Below are 12,759 nucleotides of genomic sequence, written 5' to 3' on the forward strand. Positions count from 1 at the left end.
TTTATTTTTCGACACATCCATGCAGCGCGAAGTGCGTGGAATCCCGGACCACCTACGCTCTATGGAAATCCCAAAAATATTTTCAAGTAAGTTCAGGCATATTAACTCTGAGAAAATGTTTTACACGGACGGATCGCGAATGGAAGAAGCGACAGGGTTTGGTATGTTCAACAATAATGTTTCGGCCTCATTCAAGCTTCAAGAACCTGCATCTGTTTATATAGCAGAGTTAGCAGCAGTTCATTATAGCTTGAATGTAATCGTCACATTATCTCCAAACCATTATTTCCTCTTCACAGATAGTCTGAGTGCAATTGAAGCCATTCGCTCAAACGCTGCTGGCAAAAATGAACCGTTTTTCTTGGGTAAAATAAAACAGTGTCTGAACGACATATTGAATAATAATTATCTAATCACAATAGTTTGGGTTCCGGCTCATTGCTCCATTCCAGGCAATGAAAGAGCCGATATTTTAGCCAAACGTGGTGCTATTGAGGGTGAAATTTATGAGAGACCGATTGCTTTCAACGAATTCTATAGCGCGTCTCGCCAAAGAACACTTGCCAGCTGGCAAGCTTCTTGGGATAAAGATGATCTGGGTCGGTGGATGCACTCAATTATTCCTAAAATATCGACAAAGGCATGGTTCAGGGGACTGGATGTGAGTAGAGATTTCATTCGTGTGATGTCCAGACTCATGTCCAATCACTACACGTTAGATGCACATCTCCTTCGAATTGGACTTTCCGAGACTAATCATTGTGCTTGCGGCGAAGGTTACCGCGATATTGACCATGTTGTTTGGACATGCGTGGAGTTTCGTGATGTCAGATCTCAACTAATAAATTCCTTGCGTACCCAAGGTAGACTATCCAATGTCCCAGTTCGCGACATTCTTGCTTGTCGTGACCTTCCATACATGAAACTTCTTTATCATTTCATTAAATCCATTGGAGTTCCAATTTAAATTTTATTTTATGTTAGACTGTTTTCTCTTCCATGAGTTCAACCAATAGCCAACTATAGGATATTGAATATAAGTGGTGAACTGATACAAACAATCCTGAAATAGTTATAAGATCATGTACAAAATAAATGTATTTTATTTAATGTAATTTAAAATAGCAACTCGCTTGATAAAAACAGTGTTTAGATTAACTAATGAGTACCAACATACTAATATGATATTCGAAATGTATTAGGTTTAAACTACTATGTATTGTGGATGCCACGGCGAAGAAAAACTTATGTATATTGCCTATGAAATAAACGTATTTATGAAAAAAAAAAAAACTACTACGATTATATCTCCGGAGCTGGAAATGTCAGTCTTTTGGTCTACGAACTTGATTCACAATCTTATAGTAGCTTTCAAACGAGCATAAGCTTGTTGAAATCGGTTTGGCCATCTCCGAGAAAATTCCGGAGAACGAACGGCGACGAGAGAAAAACAAGGCTGCAATATTTGGATCTGTTAGAGCGGTTATTTGCATTGCCGATGAGAGCTGGTTGTAAAGCAATCAAAATTACAACAAACAGATGTTGATGGAGGCAAGAGATGTTTGGTTAAATAATTGGTAACAGGGTGACTAGTTGAAAGCCCGTCGATAGTCAAAGTAGTGACAAGTGTTGTGGCTTGTACAAACAAAATCAGTCCGCGTTACGTATTGGGAGAACAACCCTACACCTGTTTCACTGTCATGCTCTGTGCGGTGACATCGTAGCCTTCATTCAGTAAAACGGGCTGAGGTAATTGTTTTATTGGAGCGTTCCAGACATCAAAGTTTATTGATGAGTGCTGGATACGATTAGCCATGGAAGAATTGTTTCAGTTTTCGAGCATCATTCAACCGACCAGGTTTAACCGGATTTGATTTGGTTCGTATGAAGTAATGATTGGTTAGCTATCTTTTGCTATGGTCGAATGCATGTTTAACCTTTATCTGGTCAGGTTTCGACAAAGTGGACTTGAATTTGAGTGCTTGTTAGGAGTGCAGAAGAATGTTACTTTGAAGAATGGTTATAAAGGGTGATTTTTTAAGAGCTTGAGAACTTTTTTAAACAATAAAACGCATAAAATTTGCAAAATCTCATCGGTTCTTTATTTTAAACGTTAGATTGGTACATGACATTTACTTTTTGAAGATAATTTCATTTAAATGTTGACCGCGGCTGCGTCTTAGGTGGTCCATTCGGAAAATCCGCTTTTTTATCGACAAATTTTGTTCAGCGATGAGGCTCATTTCTGGTTGAATGGCTACGTAAATAAGCAAAATTGCCGCATTTGGAGTGAAGAGCAACCAGAAGCCGTTCAAGAACTGCCCATGCATCCCGAAAAATGCACTGTTTGGTGTGGTTTGTACGCTGGTGGAATCATTGGACCGTATTTTTTCAAAGATGCTGTTGGACGCAACGTTACAGTGAATGGCGATCGCTATCGTTCGATGCTAACAAACTTTTTGTTGCCAAAAATGGAAGAACTGAACTTGGTAGACATGTGGTTTCAACAAGATGGCGCTACATGCCACACAGCTCGCGATTCTATGGCCATTTTGAGGGAAAACTTCGGAGAACAATTCATCTCAAGAAATGGACCGGTAAGTTGGCCACCAAGATCATGCGATTTGACGCCTTTAGACTATTTTTTGTGGGGCTACGTCAAGTCTAAAGTCTACAGAAATAAGCCAGTAACTATTCCAGCTTTGGAAGACAACATTTCCGAAGAAATTCGGGCTATTCCGGCCGAAATGCTCGAAAAAGTTGCCCAAAATTGGACTTTCCGAATGGACCACCTAAGACGCAGCCGCGGTCAACATTTAAATGAAATTATCTTCAAAAAGTAAATGTCATGTACCAATCTAACGTTTAAAATAAAGAACCGATGAGATTTTGCAAATTTTATGCGTTTTATTGTTTAAAAAAGTTCTCAAGCTCTTAAAAAATCACCCTTTACTTGTGCTTCGATGTAGTGTGATAGAGCAATTAATACTAGAATTCTATCAAAGGAAATCGTTAGAACCGGAATCGATTACCCGTTTTAATTTGAAGCCGATTGTGGTCAAAAACATTGAAGCTGTTTTTGTTGTATGTTATTTTTCGTGCATAATATCCTCAAGAAAGTTCTAAAATGATGTGCCAAATAATCTCATGTTTGAGTTTTGTGCAATGATGTGTAATGATAATTAGTTGTTTTATTATGAAGAAAATTAATTGAACATGAATTCTTTAGGAGAACAAATAATTTATTTTTATGAAAACAATATAGTTTTAAAATCATATGTTTCACATCGAATACTATGGTTGCTGTTTTGTTGATATTCAAAACTTGCCAGAAAATCTTCCGAATAACGCTTTTACTCCCCATATCTCAGTAAATTCCGTCTCACAGCAGTAAAAAAAAATTTTCTAAAATAATTACAGTAACAAAACCGATCTTGTAATCAACATTTTAAAGGTATGTAAAAATTTTCTAGTGAAGTGTTGGTTGCGTGGTTCTGTGTTCATTCAGTTCTATGGATTTCACTAGATCAGTTTAATAGAGCAGAACACCTCAGCTACCTTCTCTGAAGATAATCGTTGGAGATTATCGTTTACAATATCATCACCGAAAATGACATCGAAAATCGTTCGATTTCCTGATAATGATATTGAGACAGCATTATCACTTCTGAACGGAGTGGCGAAATTATCACATAATCAAATATCACCACTGAGTATGGACAAAATTTCATCCCGTTCATTATCACTATAGTGGTGTTGCGTAATCTCACACATGATAAGAAATGATCATTCTCTCGATTATCAGCTATACAGCGATTTACACTAGAACTTATGTTGAACGACAGGGTATATCGATTACTGTGAATTTCACACAGCGACTGTTCTAGATTTGCTTTAAACTGAGGATATTTACCTTCGATTTGCGAGCAAGAAATCCTAATAGTTAGAGCCAATGAAACGGCTGATTTTGTGTGATGCTCTCCATCGTTGTCCTCTTTTCGTTGTTTCATCAATTCAGCTGGCAGCTGTGACGTAATCGCTCTTGTCGGAAGTGAAACTAGCTTTGCAAACGACACACAATACATCTGCTAGCAGTGGCGATTGAATCCAAACTGATCCAATTTTTGTTAGGAGGTTTCTTTTTACGTGATTTCGTTTGTAGCTTTTTCACTAATGGGCGGTCCTAACGGCTATAAAAATAGCCGCATACAGAGTTTTAATATCGATTATTTCATTAAGGTGAAATGTAGTCTCAAAAAAGACGCGCAAAATATTAGCCGCTTGAGTTGATCGAATCGTCGCACAAAGCATAACAAGAAAAATCGACACATAGAAACCAGGAATATTTTTAGTGATTGAGCGCAGTGGGCTTACCACTCGTTTTGTTGGTTTATAAAAAAGACTTATTGATTCGTAATGGGTTTTTAAATCCTTCACACTTTGAATATATCCTAATTCAATCGTTATTATTAGTGATTACTATCACACTAGAACTATGAATCATGAGTAATTATGATTGACTAACATAAGGTTATATGTATATGCATTGACTAACTTGCTTATCATGTATATGCCTGAGTTTAGTAGCAAGCATGGATTTTTCTTCAAAATAATGATTGAAGCAAGAAAACATTCAAGTATTTTCGGTATCTTTAACAGAAGTTCACCAGACCCTTCACGCCAATAAAATGATGAAATTTATGTAAAAGTATTTACTTCACACGCATGATAGAGCACGATCGAATTTCTTCATCGAATGAAACACTGTAAAAGTACATAACTGGACTGGAATTACTGCCAATATATTCTATTCTAATTCACTTTCATTCTCATTTTCGAATAAGTAGAAAGTGGTTATATTATTACTTTTTCTTTGTGTCAATAGGATCTAGCTATGTAATCGAAGCTATGCTATGAATCGGCTGCGAAGTCTTGAAACAAAAAGGGCAAACTTCAAAATTAATGCATTGAACTCAACAGACTTGGACATCACTAGCATTATAAACGACAGTTACTTAGAAAATGTACGATTTCTTACAATACCCATTTTATTGTATTCAACTCGTATTACAACACAAACTCAATACTGCATAAATTCGTGTCATTATTTGATATGTAATTTTTGCTCACTATAAAATGCCACCGTGCCCACCGTGCATTCCTGAATAGCCTGCAATGCACGTAGCCGTTCACGTTTGATGTCTTCAATTGACTCAAAACGGATTTCACACGGAGCTAAATCAGGTGAACACGGTGGTTGTGGTACGATATTGGTTGATTTTTTGACGAAAATATCACGAAAAATCAATGCAGTATGAGACCGTTCATTATCGTGGTGTAAAAACCAAAAGTTGTCGGTCCATAGTTCCGGCTTCTTTTTTACGAATAGCTTTGCGCAAATGATGCATAAAACTCCTTGTTAACAGTTTGTCCGGTCGAAAGGAATTCGGAGTAAACCACACTTCAAAGAAATGGCCGTCCTGGACGTGGTTCTTCGTCAACGTGTTCTCGGCCCACTTTGAACAACTTGTACCAATCAAAAACACTTGCTCGCGACATACACCGAAGGAGTTTTGCAACATTATGAACTTTTCGGCTCCTGAAATTTTTTATTCCACACACAAAATTTAATGGCACTTCTTTGTTGAATAATTTCACTCATTGTAAAATCGCCGATTGCACTGGATTTGTAAATCCAATATGGCGCCCTAGCAACCAGAAGTGCCACAATTACTTAAAACGTCTACTTTCTTGTTGCTTAAAAGTACACGCGGAACTATTGAGAACTCGAAAGTACAAAACAAGTTCCGTGTTAACTTACTGGCTGCATGCTGCACAATGTATTCTAGAAGTAGCTTAGAAGTTCGTTCGGTTGGATTACTTAAAAAAGGGTTGCTTAGAATTCTCTTCACGAACTTCGTAAGCTGCTTAAGCCAAATCAGTCCCTTTCATCAGCACTTTTTGTTAGTTGGGCGACTTTCGGTTCATAGAAATGCTTCAAAATCCACACAATATGAGTACTATTTGAATGGGTACAAAAAATGAGTGTCGAATATTGATGTTTGAAGAAATTTTGAAATTCAAGATGGCGGCTTTTGAATCATTGAAATTCTTTCATATGATGAATGAGTATCAAATGTGCGATATCTATTCCCAAACGTCTACAGCCCATGGTAATAATTCAGTAGAGTAGAAAGTGGGTGTCGCATGGGCGAGCCGAGAGACAGTGGTGTATGTAAGGGGATCGAAGAGAGCATTCGCCCCGGGCGCAACGTTTTTTAGGGCCGGCAAAACAATCTTCAATGGGATCTTTTTTTTTCGCTTTTCGGAGCTAAAGTCGAAGGACCGCTTTTCTCCAATCCCCAATACAAATCATATTTTGATCCGGGCGCTAATTATCGTTGGTACGCCATAGCCGAGATGCAAATGGAGAACCGAAACGTGATGTGTTAAATGCCACTTTAATGTTACAAAGAAAAACTTTCTTGCATCGTGTTGTCATTGGTGAGGAATATTGTTTTTTTTTGAGAACCCTGACCGTAAGAGATCATGGGTGCAAACAGGTGAAGCACGACCAAATCGATACGGTTTAAGGGTCAAGCTGTGTGTGGTGAAACCAGACTGGCGTGAACTACTTCCAGCTTATGAAACCTGGTGAAACTGTCAATGGCATTCGCTACCAACAACAAATGAACGATTTGAACACAAAATTTGGGAAAAATCCACCAGTACACAGAGATAGACAGGAAAGGGACAGAATTCTGCTCGATAACGATGCATCATTGCACAAATCGAAATGCGTTCGCGACAAGCTAGTGGTGGTAATGTGAGTTTGCTTTCTTTTATTATGCTACAACGGTTGATCTGAGTTGTTTGATGTCTTCACAATAGTTGCTCGGTGTAGTTTGAAGACTTTTTTAAACCTAAAAACCATGTTCCAAAACTCACTGTAAAGACACACAAAAAACTAACTTTTTTTTTGAAAAAATACAATTTTGAAGTCTTTAACAATATTGTAGATAAACTCAAATACTATAACATAAACCATCTGCCTCATATGGTTTAGAAGATATGGATGATTTCATTCAATACTATGAAAAAAACATTGATTCCAAGTTTTTCTTTTTCTTATTTTTCTATCGTCCATATCTTCTAAACCTTATGAGATAGATGATTTATGTCTTCGACAAAGTTACAGAATTTGAGTTTATATCTACAATATTGTTGAAGACTTCAAAATTGTATTTCTTCAAAAAAAAAAGTTAGTTTTTGTGTGTCTTTACAGTGAGTTTTGGAACATGGTTTTTAAGTTTAAAAAAATCTTCAAACTACACCGAGCAACTATTGTGACGACATCAAACAACTCAGATCAACCGTTGAAGCATAATAAAAGAAAGCAAACTCACATTACCACCACTAGCAGCAGTGGTGCTAGATACATTAAGGAATGAGCCATCGTTCGGACCTTGTGTCGGTTTTTCTTTAATAACATTTTTCACAGATGTCGGATTATGTTACAGTCTTCGAAGGTTTTCTTCCTCATTAAATTTCCTACAAAAGTTTTATGCCCGCTGATTTTTTGAGTATATAGGGTGACCTCCAGATGATTTTTTTGTTAAAAGTTAGTTTTCCTATACTAAATCCCATACAAACTTTGAACCGCGGGCGCGAAAATATAGTTTCTCCTATCGAGTTAAAATTTTACACAGTTTCTATGGGACCCAAAACGAACACGAAAAGTTTGGTGGAGCGAGAAAATATTTTTTCCCATACAACCTTGTCCCACCCTATTGACCATGCAACTTATTCACTAGACCTGGTTCCAGCCAACTACCATCTCGTTGTCTTGTTGGTTTCGAGATGGTTGATATAAGGCGGAAAGTAAAGGGATGGATCTTCCGATTTGAAAATTAATATTACGTTTGCCATTTTTAACACTCAAACGCTTGGGTAGGGGTTTTCAACGAATTTATTTTTTTCAAAAAATCATAACTCTTGATACCGTTGATGGATTTCGATGCGTCCAGTGTAAAAAAAAAACAGATTTTCTTCTAGTCCATGCTGACTCATACGGAACCGCAGCGGTTCAAAAACACCGGAGTTATTCCAGATCGCGCTGGGGTATGTCTGTTCTGTCGTTAGAAGTATGTTATGAAGGAGGCAAAAAGTAGTTGATCAAACAGCTCTAAGTGGAAAGTACTTTGAATTTACATCAAAATCTCGCAGCTATACATCAACTAAACTGGAGTTCCCAAATTAGTTTTGAAAGTCTTTTAACAACTTGAAAAGTCCTGAGATGAAATGCCAAGTCAAATTTCAAGCACAATTCTATGGGACCACAATTCGGATTTACCGGAATTGGACATTGCATTTTATGAGCTCTAGTAAGTCCTTCACATTTTATACAATTTCCGTATTAATCCCATACTTATATAAAATTTTATGTATCAAAAACTTCTAACGGCAGAACAGACATACCCCAACGCGATCTGGAATAGCTCCGGTGTTTTTGAACCGCTGCGGTTCCATATGAGTCCACATGGACTAGAAGAGAATCTGTTTTTTTTGACACTGGACGCATGAAAATTGGTCAACGGTATCAAGAGTTATGATTTTTTGAAAAAATAAATTCGATGAAAATCCCTACCCGAGCGTTTGAGTGTTAAGCACATACTCCTGAAGTGACGTTCAAGTTGAAAATATTTAATAACATGTTGACAAAAGAATGAGAATTATTTTTAAATGCATAATATGCAACTGCATCCCATTTACGGTATATCACGGAAATACAGAGTGATAAGCACCGAAAAATAGAAAAATACAGGAGCACAATTTTCTCGGGAATGGCTAAACTGATGTTCACAATCTTTGTCTTATGGTCGTATAGCCAGTAGTGCTGGCTGAACCGATTTCCACAAACTTAAATTAAAATAAAAGGTGTTAGAGTATCATGGGAAACTCTCTTTTTACTCTATGATACGATTTTGACAAACTGCTATGGTTCCAAACCAAACCTCTGTGATTGATCCGGATCCGACTTCCCGCTCCATAATTACCGTCACCTAAAACGACAAAGCAAAAATCATAAAAAATATCTAAGATGGGTTCAAAACTATTCCAATCAGTAGTCATTGTTAATAGACGGCCAAACAAACTGATTTCGGCTTTCCTGGTTCCCAGTTTCCGATTGCGGAAGCAACGGAAATAGAGGTCAAATACGCCAAAACGGAGCTAACTCATTTTTATCAAAGATGCTTTCAACGATTTTCACAAACTTAGGTTCAAATGAAAGGTCTTATTGTTCCGTATCAAATTTCGGAATTACATCTTTATCCCCCCTATAGTTCCGGAATTACGGGGTGAATAGTGTTTAATTTTTATACCGTCATTTGGTGTGGCTTTGCAAAAGAGAGAAACATTCTTTTTAACTAGGCTCATAACTATTTCAACTATTCGAACTAACTTCGGCTATTGGGCCGATGTTGGAAGTACCGGAAACAGTGGTAAAAAATTGCAAAAACGATATCACTCTCCAAGATGGCTAAACCGATTATCACACAACCTAAATTCAAATGGAAAGACTTACGATTTTATACAGAATTCATGAATTTGTTACGGATACTAATTCTGGCTTCGGAACTACAGGGTATTTTGATTTGTAGATTTTGCTAGTTTACTTCCGAACGACCTTTCCTGTTCCTATTCAATAAACAATGAATTCCACAGTAATATTTGTGATGGTATGAGTAATATGAGAAAGGCATGATTCCCCCTCTAGGAGAATCAAAACAGGTTTTTAACCATGTTATCTCATATTTCACTGAGTAGTCAGCCCAGTAATTCATAACATATCGAGCTTCCTATTAGCTTGCTTCATGTTTTACATGTAGGCATTATGTATGATTATTAGACAATCTTCCTTACAATTAGTCAGCAGTTAATAACGCATGCTTGTTCTGCGCACAAAAACGTAGCATTTTGTCACGTTCACTAATTAGCAATGCACCTAGCGAACAAACTGAACATTCTGCTCTGTTGATAAATTATCCGATAGGTTTTCGAGGTGACATTTTAGCTTCTTCTGAACTGTGGCATGTTTGTTAGCTACCATTGCAATGTACACAAAGCATAACATCGGCATCGAACATTCCTACGGATTCAATCTCCCATGAAATAAAAATGACAGTCTAACCTGTTCACCGTGATCAAACCGTACGTAGCAGTTGAACAAGTTAGACTGTAACGTGAGTAGTTTTCTCAGATTTCCGAGGCCAAGCATGGTCAAGCATCACTGTATGTCGCTTCGGCCCGTTTGGTGAGGTTCGTGACGTGGGTTGCAGGCCACCAGGGCTAATTTGGCTTCAATCGGATGCTTCAGGGCTTGAGCGAGAGAGCAGGTTGATTTGCTGATTGAAGATCTCACCGTACCGTCGGTCCAGTGTAGATTCATTCCCATGAGGAATGGGGATCTTTGGATGCCTCAATTGCAAGAGTATTGGTGTAAGAACAACACATAAATTTACACACGATAGCGGTTGGTAATTTTTTTTAGTAGGGCAATTTTAGTTTTGCTATTGATGTTGGAAGTGTTTCGTCGCAGTACATAATGGGTTTGATTACCGATCTGTGAATATGTGAAATGTCAAATGTGTGATGCAACCATAAATTTGGTAACTGTCAATTACTTCCGAAGTTAATAGGAACCTTTTACTGTTACTATGACCGAAGCCCCCAGAAATCTTTTCTTTATTCTTGTATAAGCACAAGAGTTCGGCAAACGCACACACTTAAATTTTTTAGCTGAGTCTCGGCAAAAAAATGCCGAGATTCGCACAGCCGAGTAATCAGCAATCATCTCGGCAAAAATAAAATAACTGAGCGTCTCGGCACCCTGAAATTTGACAAACGTCAAATATTGCCGAAATCGTCGGCATAAGATTTACTGTTTGCTCAGTGAAACGTTCACTGAATATTCGGCAATCCAATAAAACAAAAAAATGAAAAAAATAAATTACCGAATCATCAGTAATTAAAAATCTAGTCAATTAATTTTGTTTGTAATTTCTCTACATTATAAACACGCTATTCAGGATCAAAAATTCATTTTATTAACACTTAAAGGAGGCTTACAAATTTGTTGCCAGTAGTGCTTAAAGCCTCTACCTGAAAACATGTAGCATAAAAAAGCGGCGTTTCTAGATGCGGCTACCTTGAGTCGAGCTGGAAATATGAAAATAAAAATATATATTGATTTTTGGCTTACAAAAATGTTCAATATTTAATGATGCATATACGATATTGTTCAAAAAATAAACTTACTTTGATCTATTGAATTATTCCATGCATTGGATTATTTTTTCGCATATCCCCCAAAGTTTTGTCTCGAGGACGCTTTGAGCCCCGTGTTGGGTGTTTTTCCCTTATAATCGCGAGTGCTCTGATAAAGTCGCTTTTTATAAAGCGAAACATGTCACTATATTTATTCAATATTTTTACTTGCAAGTTTTTCCACGCTTCTTCGAAGATTATTCATTTTTTCACTCGAACGCGGCAATAAATGACAGCTGTCGTGCTGAATCTCGGCAACAGCTAGCACATATTCCGAAACCTCGGCAAACGTCTCTGCTGATGTCGGCATATCTGTTGTTTACTGATAAATTCAGCAAGCAATTATGCCAAATTCCGGCAAAGTGAAGCATTTTACCGAAATATCAGTGAATACATTTAACGAAGTTCAGGAACATGCGTATTGATTACTGAGCAATCAGCAAATTTACGTGTTGCTGATCAGTTTCGGCATTTTATTATGCCGAGCTCAAGAAATGGTTTTAAGTGTGCATTTGCTGATTTCGGTATTTTTGTTGTTTACTGGTAAGTTCAGCAAATTGATTTTTACGAATGTTTAGTTATTTAGCGGCTTTTTAATCAATAGTGGATTAAACCGAACATTGTAGTTTCAAAACTCAACACATTGACGTTCTAGATAAAAAACGAACGGTGCAGAGAGATTTTGTTTCTTGAAAATTTTAGCATTTTCAAAACTTTGAGTTTTGAATCAACCATAGAAAGGGTTTCCTATAGGGGCTGGGGTCCACTAGGAGATTGATAGTACATATTATCTTGCTCCGGACAGTACCAGCCTAGATACCGTGTGGAATCCTGTGGAAGAAATTAGCCAAGAATAGATCCACTGGGCTCCCGCTTCCATGTCGTAAAAGGTGACAATTGCACTATTTTACTAAAATATCTCTTCATTCAACTTATCCATTTCCGGCTAGCTTAGGAGAAAAATTTTATTTGGTATGTTTTCTTCTTCCGACGTTCTTGATAAATAAATATGCTTTGATTCAATTGAAACTAGATCGAGCGTTATGACGAAAGCAAACACTTGTTTCTGATGTTGCTAGGGGTTGCTGAAGAAAATCCATTTCACAAACGATAAAGTGCTTTGTTTGTCCCACCTATTCCTACCTGTTGTGAATACTTTTTGAGAGAGAACTAATGAAATCTAAATTTACAGTTAGTAATTCGCTTATAACAAGAAACGATGATTTACAGACCATATACAATCAAGTTCTAGCGTTAAGTAAAGATGTTATGGCGATTCAAGTGATAAAACTTGCAATTAAAATTAATCAATCTGTTCTAATCAACTTAGTAGTGTAGTGACTTAATTTATGAACAGTTCTGAGTCAATTTGTTCCAGTTTTAGCAGCATCGTTCTAAATGACGGTTTGAGATTTTAAACACACTCCATTC

At 37.2% G+C, this 12,759-nt stretch overlaps 1 protein-coding gene across 4 annotated transcripts in view; it reads left to right on the forward strand.

Moving 5' to 3' along the window:
• The first annotated feature begins 1,564 nt into the window (after positions 1-1,564).
• Positions 1,565-12,759, forward strand: part of LOC131435384 (sodium-dependent nutrient amino acid transporter 1-like) — a 41,169-nt gene continuing 29,974 nt past the window's right edge. Inside the window, exon 1 of one of the 4 annotated variants that reach the window (XM_058603205.1) lies at positions 1,565-1,749. The gene's annotated coding sequence lies outside the window, so the exon portion shown is untranslated. Of the gene's footprint in view, positions 1,890-2,963; positions 3,085-12,759 lie in introns of those variants that run through there. The other 3 variants (XM_058603206.1, XM_058603207.1, XM_058603208.1) reach the window with 3 other exon arrangements.

The sequence above is a fragment of the Malaya genurostris genome, chromosome 3, assembly GCF_030247185.1.
Source record: "Malaya genurostris strain Urasoe2022 chromosome 3, Malgen_1.1, whole genome shotgun sequence".
Taxonomy (NCBI): Eukaryota; Metazoa; Arthropoda; class Insecta; order Diptera; family Culicidae; genus Malaya; species Malaya genurostris.